Here is a 13,590-nt window from a genome sequence, read left to right on the forward strand (position 1 = left end):
GCCCTTATTTAAGGCAAGCTTTCTTGACTTGCATAAGAAATCACAAACTTGAGGTTGTGCACTAGTGCAGGCACTGAGAGCTGTTCACAGGTACTAGGAGTCACAACCCGCTATAGCCTGTATAGCACACTATATAGCTTGTGTTGGACTGCTCTGCTTTGTTCCTGATTAATTACTGGCTTAGATGGAAATTGTCCGTGTTTTGAGAGTGAATTATCGCTGTTCAGGAGAGGTTAAGAAATGAAAAGTTTAATAATGTTCCAGTAATGAAATTTACGTTTTCATTCCAAAGAAAAAATTAGATCCAGCTGACATTAGACAGAAAAAGCTGAGAGAATTATCTGTGGGGCTCTTGACGCCTAAAGGCTGCAGTCTTAACCTTTCTGTCTGAAATGAGGAGCTTTAGGGGCAGATTAATTACGAAAGAGAAATGGACTTACTTTTGCATTTGCCAGTGTATTTTAATACACAAACAAGAATGTAAATAATTTTTTGACTTAACAAAGTTTAAAGTATCCAGTTTTCTTATGTGAGGCAGTGCGTGTCTGGGTGTTGCTGATGGGCAGGACATTGTTAGGCATGGACTTGCAGCATCGGGGGCAGCCCACCATTCCTAGCCAACCTGGGATGAAATCGCAAACACTTTGCTGCCTTTGTCAACCTAGTCTTTGGAGAGGACTACTCTACCTCTGTCCAGAGCAGATGTGAAAAAGCAGCTTCCTCATCAGGGTTTTTTATGTGGAAGTTGAGGGGTTTGGGTCGGTGTGCTGGTGTCAGACGGCTCAAGGAGATGTTTTGCTGGCAGCTTCTGGGAGCCACACGACCCCTGGGTGCCTGTCCTCCCCGTACCAACAGCAACTAGAAAGTGTTGTGGGTTTTCCTTAAAGAAAAAAGGGCAACCTTGCAGTATGTTAGCAGCTTCTGAACAGCGTCGTAACATCTGCTTTTTCGCCGAAGGAGCAGTGTGGTCAGCAGCAAACGAGACCAAAAACAGGTCAGCAACCTTCGCTTTTGTTTTGAGGTACTTCCTTCATTAGAGTAGCAAAAATACGTGAGACTGTAAGACGTGTTTATCAGAAGAGTGTTGCTTCATCAGGCTGGAGATACAGAGAGTGCAACTCACGTGCAGTTGGGTAAGTGGATGGGAGAGAGGAAGAGGAGCCGGGCGGCAGCGCGAGCGCATGGAGGCCAAGGGCTCCCGGCCCCAAGCAGGTAACACAGGGGGGAGCGGGGGGCACAGTTCCAGCAGGGATTTCTTTGTCTGTTAAACCTCCTGATGACCTTTTAACCTGTTCCTCAGGCTGTTTTGCATTCCTCCTTGTATATTGGAAGTTTTACCATTCTTACGTACTGTATTTCTATGTAGATAGCGTATGCATGCAGTGCCAAAGTGTTGCCCAAATACCAAGAAAGAAGGAGTGGGTGAAATGGCTTGGCTTGGGTTGGCTTGGGTTGGCTTGGGTTGACCCACATGTAAGTTCTTACTGTACAATCGGAGCACCTTCAAGCTGAGGCTCTTTCTGATTTCTCATGGTAAAATTCATGTTAACTGGGAAGGTGAGCAGGCTGGGGAGGTCTGAGAGCTGGCTGTGCTGTTTGTGCCCACCCCAGAGATCCCCCAGTCCACCGTAATCGTAATTGTGGAGGAAAGTTGCCGCTTCCAGCCCCAATTTGAAGTGCCCATTAGTCTTTTACAGCATGTCAAGAGCCTCACTTTACAGTACGAGTGTCGTTGCCTCCAGGAACTGACATGAATCCATCCCTTTGTAGGGCTGTAAAACTAAGACAAGGACGATGAAGGGGAGGTAAGGAAGGCACGTGTGAAGGGCACCTCGGGCAGTGCAGCTGCTGGCAGTTCAGGCAGCTCGGTGTCTGCTGTCAGTGGAACCACCACAGATTGTTGCCTTCCTCGGTGGATTTTACTTCAAGTCTCCGTGTCTCTGATTTCAGAACCAGCTTTATCTGAAATGGTCTTCATTTGCCATGCGGTACCTAGCATCATTTCAAAGTGTATGCTAATTTACAGCTTAATTTTCAAGCTTAACAATGCACACAGTGCTCCGTCAAATAATGCCTTTAGCTTTGTAAAGATTTCTCCTTTTTTTCCAAGCTTAACGTAAAGATTTTTTTAACACTTACTGTACATATCGCGCAGTTCATGCTGAAGAGTGCTAATCAATGCAGTAGGTTTCTAGGCCCCAAATCTTCACCTTCTCCCAGGTATCTATTTCTTGTTTCCATTGCACGTTTCTCCTCATGGACAAGGAGAGAAGGAAGGCAGTGTGCTGTGTGTGTCGGGTGCTGTGCGGGAGGAACAAGGTTACAACACCGCCTCCATCAGGTTGCACAACGCCACCCTGCCGGCTTCTGCTCGGGGGGACCTTCATGGGGAGCCTCGTAATTTGTACGTCTGGGGGTCAGCTGTCCTGTCCCAGTGCCTTTTATAGACATGTCGAGCTATAATCCTGGGTCAGCCACAGAAACAGAAGTACTTTTTGCCTCGGGTTCTCATTCCTCCTTTTTCTGACATCAATTCAAAAAGAAAAAAATAAATAGATTTTCATTTAGGCAGCTTGCTGCCAATGTGCAAGACTACCTGTTTTGGGTCACCTGCACAAACTGGGAAATGTCACCAATTATTTGCAGTGCTGTGGCATGTCTGTGCACGGCCACCTGTGAGAGGTGAAGCTCTGCAGCACTGCCCTAGCTCAGCTGTGTCCTGGGGACACATTATCGGCAGAGCCTCAGGTTGACTTCTCCTCAACTACTGCTTCTGCAGAGATCAGGTGGTGGGGGGGGGTTGTTTGTTTGTTTGTTTTGCTGATCGTTCTTTTCTTTGAAGTGATTGATAGAAGTTTAAAAAATATAACAAGACATTAAAAAAAAAAAAAAAAACACAGAATTTTGAGTGCAATGATTCATGTTAATATAAAGAGATGCAGTCTGTGTGCGGAGATTTTGAAGCACTTCGCTGGAATACGTTTGGTTTTCTTGTTGTCTTAATGGGGTTGCTTTTTTCTTTCCTTTAAAAAGCAAGTTTAAAGGAAATAAAAGTTTTAAGGCCATTTTTTGTCTGATGCTATTCATGGCTGTGATCCTGAAAAGCCAGCCATAAGCTCTAGTAACAGGACATCCATAGGACTTGGTGAGCTGGCTGGGGCCAGACTTATTTGCAGGCACTGAGCCTGGCTGGGTTCCCTGTGCTGGCACAGCACGTGTCTGTCTGTCTGTCTGCCGTGGTCACTGCTGCACCTCAGGCCGTGCTGCTTCCTTATTTCTTGTTTATGCACATTTCGGCAGTCTGGTGCTGATCAGAGCTGAAGTGACGGAAAATTTGCTGCATTCCCATGCAGCCTGTTTCGGTGGCGGGTCACCCTCGCAGCCCAGCATCGGTGTTTGTGATGGGAAGCTGCTGCACAGTACCAGTGTCACCGGGCTGCCCGCTGCTGTCACTTGGCCTGGGGGCTTTTCCAGCCTGCATCACCGCTTTTCCTCTCAGGGTTAACTTTTTATTTCTCGTTCCTCTTTTATGATACTAACGCTTTTTCTTTCTTTCTTCCTTTTTTTTTTTCTTTTTTTTTTTTTCAAACTTGAGCAAAGGGAAATCTCCTCCCTGCCCCTTCCTGCCCAAGAAAGCCTAATCTGCCCTGAAATACATGCCTGCATCCTGGGGTGCAGCACAGGCTGCCAGCCTGGGTTTTACATTCCCAGTAACTCAGAGGCTTGCTAGCTTAATCTTAGTTGTAAATGCATGGCTTCTGTTTATTTTTTGAGACCCTAGGCTGTAAAGAACTTACTGTTTATTTTTCGGACGCTCCAGGCTGTAAAGAACTTCAGCATCCCTAGATATTTGCATTGGTAATGATCTTTTTTTTTTGAGAGAAATGGCCTATTAGTAGGCGTGTGACTTAATAATGCATGAGAAAATCAGATGCGTTTCATGTCCCAAGGCCTGATTTTGAATTAAAGCTGCTGCTTTTTGTCATATATTTACTTTATGTAGCTAAATTTATCTGCTAACTTAGTGACTGTTGCAGGAGGAGAGAAATACAGCCCCCTGCCACCAGCTGCTGCAGTATCCATGCAATAGCGGCCCAGCTATCGCTGTGGCTTTCGGTGCTGGGGAGCTGCAGGACCCCGGAGCTGCTGTCTGTCCCCGCTGCAGCTGTGTCCCTGCAATAAATACCCAAGGAGCAGGTTTTAGTGCGTGCCCAGCCAGCCCCTACGTGCACACACAGCTGTTACCCCGAGTGAATCTCGGCACGTTTCGCCGAGCGCTGCCTCGCCGTACGGAGCCGTCTCAGAGCAGGTGGCACAAGGATTTATCCAGGGCATGAGTTCCGCATCTGGCTTGGCTCGCTTCCTTGGTTTTGTAATGGTTCCTTACACATTTTTGCCAGAGAGAATTGCTGGTCAGTGGGAATGTTTTTGTGCCGGGGCACAGCCTCCACAAGCAGCTGTGGGCAGCTGCGGGGTCGAGTCCTGCAAGTGCGGTCCTGGGCCATGTTGTGCCAGTCTGGGTTGCAGGAATTCCCGTTGCTGCAGCTTTAATCCCCCAAAACAACATTGTTCTTGCTGCTCCCATGTCTTTGGGAAGGTTCTGGCTCGCGCTGCTGCCAGTGTTTGGGTTTGCAGCCCTTCCCCAGCCCTGCTGGGGTTCCCAGTTACAGGGATGCCAGACTGGGTGCCGGGGTGGCTGCATCCTTCCTGCATTTCCAGGTCTGCATTCACCAGGTTGTAGAGTTACCACATTTTAATGGGAGTTCAGAACGGGGTTGAGCATGGTTATAGAAAGGTTTCTGCATGTGAAGAAAGTTGTCAGAGCCTGGGAGGCTTGTTTTAACCCAAGCAGTTAGCAATGTGATTTGTGATGGTGCTTTGTGATTTAAGTCACAAAACTACTATATAACTTTTTGTGTAGCATCTTTCTTGATGTGCTGTGAGTGAGTTCTCAAATATCCAGAAGTCATGTTCTCCTTTTCTGGTTTGTCTGAGTGTGCAGACAGCCCATACATCGTGCTTCTGTTTTTCCCTTCCTCCCCTCCTTCCCTCCCAAATGAAATACTTTGCCACTGAAGCACAAGCATTTAATCTGGCCATTGTGTGGCACATAATTCTCCTGTATGTATTTTCCATCGTATGTAATTAGCTTTAGTTCTCAAGAACCGATTTTAAATATTCATATAGATCTATTACAAGGGAGCATCTGTATGATGATATGTTTTCTGCATCTGAAAAATAAAAGGACCACTGGGATGGAACAAAAGGCAACTTCTCAAGTTAATTGTAAAATTTTATTGGTGTTTCACTCTGCTGCTCTAGGGTTTCTCCTGTGAATCAATTGCAGACTGCCTAATTTATGGATGAACTCTGTCTGAAAGGCGTCGCAAATTGATTTGCTGACAACGCATGGGGAAAGGTGACCCTAATTTGTTACTTCAATCTCCTGTACAAGCCTACTGGGGGAAAAAAAAAAGTGATACTGGAACTTGCAAAAATGTAAATGCAATCTTTTTTGCTCATTGTAAAGGTTTTGCATGCGTATTCAGTAAAGTGTAATGAATGTAGGGTGTGGGCAGCAATTGCTTAGTATTATCAAAGATATTAATGAGACTTTAAAATGAGTCAAGATGTTTGTCCTGCAGTGTTAGTTCCTATAAGATTTTATACAGAAGCCCTGCAACTTCTTTGTTGGCCAACGTTAATTGTTTGCTTGGTGCCCTGAAAAGCCCGGTCTGTCAGATAAAGCTCTTTTCTTTCTCCATGTTTCTGTCTTTGTGAACTTACTCCTTTGGTGAGCTTGTAGGTGAGATAGTAAATAATTCAAAATACAGCCTTGCTGCAGAGATCTTTATTTAACTAAAATTAGACCAAGAAGGACAGATAATGAATATTTATGCAGCAGGAGACACGTTTGGATATGAAATAGGGCTGTAAAATGGCTGTGGTGTAGACCTAATGGTAGACATCTGCTTATAAAATAATTCAATGTTTTTCCTTCGTTTTTCACCATAATAACTACTTGTGCTTTCATCTCAACTCAGAATTTTGTGGCTCGATCCTGCCCTGGGGTGGGGGCCAGCCCCTAACACCAGCTCTGCTGTGAGCATCACCCAGGGGACCACAGCTGGGCTGAGGCTGTGTGCCCATGGCGCTGGTGACCAAAAAATGCAGGTTTTGTGCCTTGTGAGGCAGGCCATGTGCTGTGCAGCACCAGCTGCTCCTCGCATGGGTTTACCCAGGCTTTTCACTTTATAACTCGTTATCTGGAGGTAATTTCTTCCATGCTGAGCATCTGTCACAAAACTTGAACTGGTCTCTTAGGATTTGGCCCCTGATGGAGAATTTCTAGTGGTTCCTGGTAGCAAAGGGATCAATGGGGTGAGCTGAGGTTGAAAGTAATAACTCAGCAATTTATAAACCTCCTCTGCTAAAAATAAGTTGAGGCCTTTCCTCCTACACCCTTTGAGTAGGTTTGCTCCTCTTTGTGTGCTCCAAAAGCTGAGGTTATTCAAATGTTCATCAAAATGCTGATACAATGCTCTCTCACACAAGGGACTGTCGGAAAAGGGAGGGCTGGCTCTGCATTGATGGTAAGCTTTTCTGCATATAAAACTGTGGGACTGGCTCAGGATGTTGATAACACGATGTGAGGTGCTCTGTTAACTGTTTCCTAAATTCTGCCCCCAGCAGCAGCAGGACTTGCTCTCCGTAAGGCATTTCTCTACAAGTTCAGTGTAGATTTTGTCAGGCACACAGACCTGCACTGCAGAAACCACTACCTCAACCAGGGGTGTCGCCAAAAGGAAATGGTGAAAGTGGTCAGGAAACGGGGTAATCAGTTCTAGAGGTAGAAGCAGGAAAACTGCAAAAAGCTGGAAACTGTTTGTTCTTTCTGAAAAAAATGGGATATCACGGAGCTTCACCTTACAGAATTACCTGGTGAGCCTGCAGGAGCACTGCAGATGTAAATACGGCAGACATCCAGCTATCTTAGCTCAGAAAACACGTCTCCAGCAGCCTTTGTGCTTCTCCTGGGAGCAGGCTCGAGGCTGTGTGTGTAGGCACTGGCTGGCGGCTGGAGTGATGCCAGGCAAGGTGAGGGGCAGGTGGGCACAGCAATGGCATCAAGGGTCTGGTGTTTCGGGTTCAGTCTCTGCCTCCTCCCTGCTGGCTGAAGCTGTAGCGTGGTGGACGCTTGGGCTGGCTCAAATCTGGTATTTGGGGTCCAGATTACCTCTGTAACGAGCATCTCTCTGATGAACTGTGCTTGCTGTTTGAGGGAAGGGCTGTGAATTCCAGCTAAGCCAGGAGGAGGAGCACCTGTGACTGTTAAAAGAACCAACTTCTTGTGAAGTTTTTGCTTTCTGACAAGACTTCTGTTTTTGGAGAGCTGAATTTATTCCCCTCCTTTACCCGCCGTACCCTAACGAGATGACTGGGATCGATTTGCCTTAGGTGTCGGTGAACGAAGCGGTCCTTCAGGGGTACTGTGTGTGAATAGATAGTTGAAAAAAGGTCTGCAAGAGCATCTCCTTGGGCCATGGATGCTCAGTGCTGCTCATGAGGCTCCTGCCCTGCCTGGAGCAGGGACCAGGCCACCTGGGCCATCCAGTGCTGGTGCTGTATTGCGGTCTGTGGTGGGGCCAGGACAAACAGCGTCCCAAGGGGCTTGGTGTCTCCAACCCAGACCAAGCAGCCTCACGGGGGCCGTGTCTGGGAGCTCGTGGGGGCCAGCAGGCACTGCTCAGACTGGCAGAAGATACCGTATGAGCCCACTTTGGGAAGGAGATGAGGGGGAGCTGAAGGTTTCACAGACCAGTCAGCTTACCTTCATTTCCAGGACAAACCCCAAAACAATGAAATATCCCGGGAAGCAGTTGGAAAGATGTGCAGGAGGTGACATGGCATGCCCTGTCGGATCAGGCGTGTTCCTGTGGCAGTGTGACGTGCCCCATATGGAGCAGCCACAGACGCTGCCCTGAGGTCCTGACCCCATCTCAGAGGATGCTGTCTGGGAAGCAATTTGGGGAAAGATGGATGCGATGAAACCCAGGCCTTTAGAGCAGCAATTAATTGGAAAAACCCTGCCCTGAGAAGTGCAGGTGTGTGGCCTTCACAGTCCCCTGTGTGGTGTTATGTATTGTGTCTGTTAATGGCTTGGCTTGCATGGGAAGTGTTACATTAATGGCATTCAAAGCAGCCTTGAGTAATTAGGGAACCATTGTAGAGAGGACAGCATGCAGATGCAGAGCAGGTGCAGAAGGCTGAAGCAGGAGCAACGAGTGGTACAGGACGAGCTGGGGAAGTGCTGTGCAGGGCCCTGTCTGATCTGTCCTGTGCCACAATGCGTGCAGTGTGCCAACCTCTGAGACTGTGAACGGATCGTGTCCTTTGCATTTGGACTGGTGAGGCCTTCCTGATGCCCTGCGAGCACCTGGGGAAAGATCTGGGCTGGGAAAGGTCAGAGCATGAGAATCACCAGGGTTTAGAAGAGACTCATTCAAAGAGGCTGAAAGAATTGTTTACTGAATATATGATCAAAAGGACCTGGGCATCTGCAAGCATAGGAAGCTCAAATGGGAATGATGGGATGGCTCTTCATGGGGTGGGGGGAGCATCCAGACAACAAAACAAGAGAACCCAGACAAGTGGAGGACTGGGACACATTGCTGAGGGGTGCTGAAGAGCATCACTAGAGGTTCAGAAGCACTCTTCATACAGACATCACGAGTGGTGTAGGTCCAGCCGAGGTGATCTACCAGAAGAGGGCCCTTCTCACTCAGCTGTGTTATTCAGTGCTTTTACAGCTATCATGGTTATATTTAGAATCTTGCAGTTGTGTGAGCACCTATATAAAAAATGATTCATTTCCTTAATTACATTGAAACCATGGGGCTTTACACTTAGCCTCAGATCGGAGTTATTTTAACTTACTCCTTTGTGATTAAAAACTCAGTTTGTGGGTGTTAATGGGTGCAAATCTTTTTAAAAATGTTACTTGGGGATTTTTAGTTAACATCGATATGAGGTTTTTTTTTTTTATAATGGACGGAACAGCAGGAATTTTATTTGAGGTTTTCAGGGGTATTGAAGCAGTTTTCTGTATATACTAGGTATGAAAGTTCTGAGGTGGTGTCCTTGTGCATTGCGCTTGGAACAATAGACATATGGTGTCATTTTTAGGAAGTCCTTTGTGGAACCAGAGGCTGGGCTCAGTGATCCTTGTGGGTCCCTTCCAACCCTGGATATTTTGTGGTGCTATAGCTCCTGGTTGTAGCAGTCCAGATTTGAGAGAAAGACATGCTTAATAATACTCATCACAACTAAAAGAAAAAGCGTTGCATCTACAAATATTTTTGTTAGTCATTGGACTAGGTGATCTTGGAGGTCTCTTCCAACCTAAATCATTCTGTGATCATATGGCAAACTATTTTATTAGAACTGTAATTTGCTTGCTGACTTCATCCTGGTTATGTATACTTCATTAAGTGTGGACCTACTTACCTTAGCCCAATCTCAACTCAGTGCTAGCTGATGGAGATTGAGAATGTGCACTTCAGAAAAGCACCTGCTGAGAGAGCTACTGACAGAGCTGATCAGACAACTGCAAAAGCAGTGAAAAGAGTTCTTTAAAGTGTATGCAAATCTATGTACCTCTGTGAGAAAGAAAATGCAGTAATTGTCCTAAGCTTTGTTTACTTCAGCATGGAAGCATAGCTTTGAATTTGGAAACAATTCTAATTTCTCTGAAGTTGTCCTTCCTTCACTGTTATTGTCGGCTTGATCTTGTGTACTGTTTTCCTAATTTTGGATTTCTGTGATGTGGAAACTGAGAGTTCTAAGTCTCACCTGTGTAATTTTAAATATGGCATCCCTAAAGCCTTCACAGCCTTCTTATTGCTTCATTGAGAGCCACTGAGCACAGCACGAAAAAGAAGTGTCCCTTCAGATAAGGCATACATTACCTGAATATGGAGAGTTTTCCAAAAATTAAGGCTACAGCCAAAGTTCAATATGTTCCTGGTTTGAAACACTTCTAAAGCAATTATCTTTTTGCTGTGATTTATGGCACATCTCCATAATTGCTTTGATTCTAATCCCAGTAAGTAGCAGCGCCAAAAAGTCAAGCACATAAAATTAAAAAAAAAAAATAATGCTATAATACTCCATACAACTGCTTCATGATCCTTGATGCATTTGTAAAGTCTGTTTGATTGAAAAATTTCTCGCCATTTTTAATGCGGCAAGTGTCACTTTTTAATGGTGGCATGTCAACCCTACTGCAAACACTGTCATTTAATCCTTCGCGGAGCAGACCTGCTAATGCAGTGCTTAATCTGCTAGTGACAACCGGTGATTTATATTCACTGGAGAGCTCGGCATTACTAATTGAAATGGATTTGAACTCCTGCTAGCCATGGTAAGGTTGGAGACTTGCTTGAGATGTTGAGAAAGATAGGTAGGACTGGCTCTATGTGGTCAGTGGAATTAAAAAAAAAAAAAAGAAAAAAAAAAAACCTGCAAAAATATTGATTTTGGTCTGTAATAAGATGTTTATCTTTAAAATGTATTTTTTTCTAACAGATAACATGTTTTCTCAATGAACTCTTGTAAGCTGTGTTATAGTCCATGAAGGTGGGCACCTACAGATAGTGTGACTACCTACCAAACTAGCCTTTGGCAGAGCAGAAATTTGCATTTCTCAGCTGTCCGCTGTAAATTTTTGCCAGGCACAAACTCTGTGCTACATATGCTGACCTTCCCTCGCCTGAAAGTGAAAACAAATGTAATAGTTTGTCTGTGTGAATTAGGGATGAAGTGACTAAGCGAGTAAGACAGTCTATCAAGCTTCATTATTCCAAATGAAAATTCATTTTATTCGGTTAATTGGTACTTTGCCTCACTCGATCTCTTACGTGTAAATGGTTATTCTAATTTGTAGTCTTTAATCTGATTATTTCCATCTCTTTTAAAAGCCCTTTATTGCACGTAGTCTATACACATCAGGAATTATTATTGTCAGACACAATTTTTTGAGCAGTTCTATTAAATTATATAGGATTTTAAATGTTAAGTATTTATCCCTTACATTCTGTTTCTATTCCTGAAGAGGCCAGTAGCAAAATCTGTATTTATATGTCAAAAAAAAATGGAAGTGAGTGTGCTGTAGGCAGTCCCATTTTAAAACAAATAGGTTTTAATGGCAGTATTGCAGTGTTTTTATAACTCACCTCTAAGAAATGGCTGTGCAGCAGCCTGTGCAGCTGATTTTTAGGAATATCTCCTTCGTAGAGTGATCCCTGGCAGAGTTTCTTGCTGGCTGAGCTGCAAGAGATGCACTCGCACGATCAGCTTGTCTGGCACTTTGAAAAATGAACTCAGTCACAAAGAGCGGAGGTTGGAAAGACAAATTCAAGTCATTCTGAGTAGCTCAGGATACTAATTTTAGGTTCTTACTGCAGTCTTTCATTGTGTTTTTGGCTTCCAGGTGTCATTACAGAAAGAGATGGGACTCTGCTCCATCAGCTCACACAGTTTGCCAGGCTCATCTACACCGCTGCATTGCCCAGATGAGGACCTTTGTGTGTATGACAGATAGATAGTGTGTAGATGTATATATGTATATATTTATATTTTCATACATCTAAAGGCATTTATCTTTTTTCTTTTTTCCCAGTGCACACTGCAGGAGGGCAGCTTGATCAGTTGTTGGAAGTCAGACGTGCCTTTCAGTTTTGAGCTAACCTTTATCCTGAATGCAGACAAACTATCACAAGCTCTTTCCTTATCCTCTGGTTTCTAGGATATCCTAATTCTCCGAGCAATAGTGAATTACAGGAATTAATTAAATAAATAAATAAATAAAATACCCAAGGTATTTATTTTTACAAAAGTTCCTAATTTTTAAAGCAGATCAAAACATTCAGCTTTTATCAAACTTCTTGAATTTTTCATTTAGGGCTTCCCACTATCCTATTTCCATGTATTCGCTATTTTTGGTATTTTTAAATCCTTAGATATGAGTTATGAAGTAAGTTCTTTATTCTGTACTCACGATACCCTGACATTAAGCAAGTGCTTCATTTATTCTGCGCTAATTTCTCAAGCGGGATTCCCAGAGTTTCATAAACAGGCATCCCTGCTGGAGAGATGCGCTTCTTTTTTCAGTGATTTTGGAAAACCACAATCAAATGATTAATTTTAAAAACTGTCAGGTCAGAGGAGGATTTACTTGTGTGGCCAAGACAGAAATTAAGTGTGTCCCAGTGCAGTAATCCCTGCCAAAAGTGCCATTTCCTCACATTTGGGGGCTGAGCCATCCACTGTGGCGTGTCCCTGGGCCACCCAAGGACCAGTGGTGATGACAAATGGTGGGCAGGGGCTTTTTTGCATCTTCCTGGGATTTCTACACCAGGATTGCATTTGGACGTTACATGCCGTGCCTCCTGGGCAGGATTGGAGCTCGCTGTGCAGTTTCACAGTGACTTTTTTTGGTCATGCTGTTAGTCTCTCTGCTGGACATGGAAGCATTTTTCTATAACAATGCAGACTTTTAGAACTGTGATTGTAGCAGCAGGCTCTAACAGGTTTCATCATTTTAAGGCTTTAGTTAATCAGGAATAGCTAGTAACCTCTACTACAAAAAATGGGATTCTGTAGAGTTAAAGCTGAAGTGCCTCAGCTAGTTACCCACAAATATCCATGAAATAAGGACTGGATGTCGTGGGATACAAGCAGGCAAAATGCACGACATCCTCATGCAGTTCCTGAAGCAGCTGCTGTGGCTTTTTGCAGGCAGGCAGCAGTGGTCTTGCAGAAGGAAGGTGGCCTTGAGCCCTGTGAAAGCTGTGTAATAATGACAGCATGCACCTCACACCTCGTTTTCTTCCTTTCTGATCTTATCAGCAAGAGGCTTCTTTAGTGTACACGGTTGTCCTTTCCTGTTCAGCGGTGCCTTGCTGCCTGCCTGCTCTTTCTGGAGACGAGTTGTTCTATTTTTTATTTTCTTTATCAGATTATCATGACAGTGCACCTCCTTGAGAAAGGAAAGCATTGCTCTGTCTACAGGGGTTGTTTTTTTTGGTTTCAGAAAATGCTGTAGTATAGGTCCTGTAGTAACTGCATGCGTTTCAGCACATGAAGCAGATAAATATACATACACAGTAAAATTCACAGTATTTTAATGTATTTTATTCAACTTGCTTACTCCCTATCCACCCCTGTCTGAAGACAAGCGCTCGGTGCTTGCAGAACTTGGTCATACTGAGCTCAGGCTCTGTCATCTGCCCCCAACATTTGCTATAATTTTTCATCCATCCTTTGCCGAGCAAGAATACGAAGCACTTAATCACAGCTTCAGACAAAAATGAGATCCCAGAATTTGCATAAACCTTGTAGGTGCGTTTGTTTCTGATAAATCTGGGGGCATCAAATGTGTAATCAAGCTACACTGTATCACATTGAAGAGACCAGATATGAGATGTTTGGTGCTGTATGTCTGCCTGCAAAACTCTCACAGCAGCAAGGTTGTGAGGCACTTTGCTCCTTACACTTTTCAGCCCTTTGGATGTGGCTTGCTTCCAAAAT

General features: G+C 44.5%; 1 protein-coding gene across 5 annotated transcripts in view; it reads left to right on the forward strand.

The window, feature by feature from the left end:
- The window catches only part of PTPRE (protein tyrosine phosphatase receptor type E), a 91,800-nt gene that overhangs the window by 41,443 nt on the left and 36,767 nt on the right, over positions 1-13,590 (forward strand). The window contains exon 1 of one of the 5 annotated variants that reach the window (XM_032190736.1): positions 11,850-11,878. The exons of the other annotated variants lie outside the window; for them this stretch is intronic. The gene's annotated coding sequence lies outside the window, so the exon portion shown is untranslated. Of the gene's footprint in view, positions 1-11,849; positions 11,879-13,590 lie in introns of those variants that run through there. 5 annotated transcript variants of the gene reach the window in all.

The sequence above is a fragment of the Aythya fuligula genome, chromosome 7 (assembly GCF_009819795.1).
Source record: "Aythya fuligula isolate bAytFul2 chromosome 7, bAytFul2.pri, whole genome shotgun sequence".
Lineage (NCBI taxonomy): Eukaryota > Metazoa > Chordata > Aves > Anseriformes > Anatidae > Aythya > Aythya fuligula.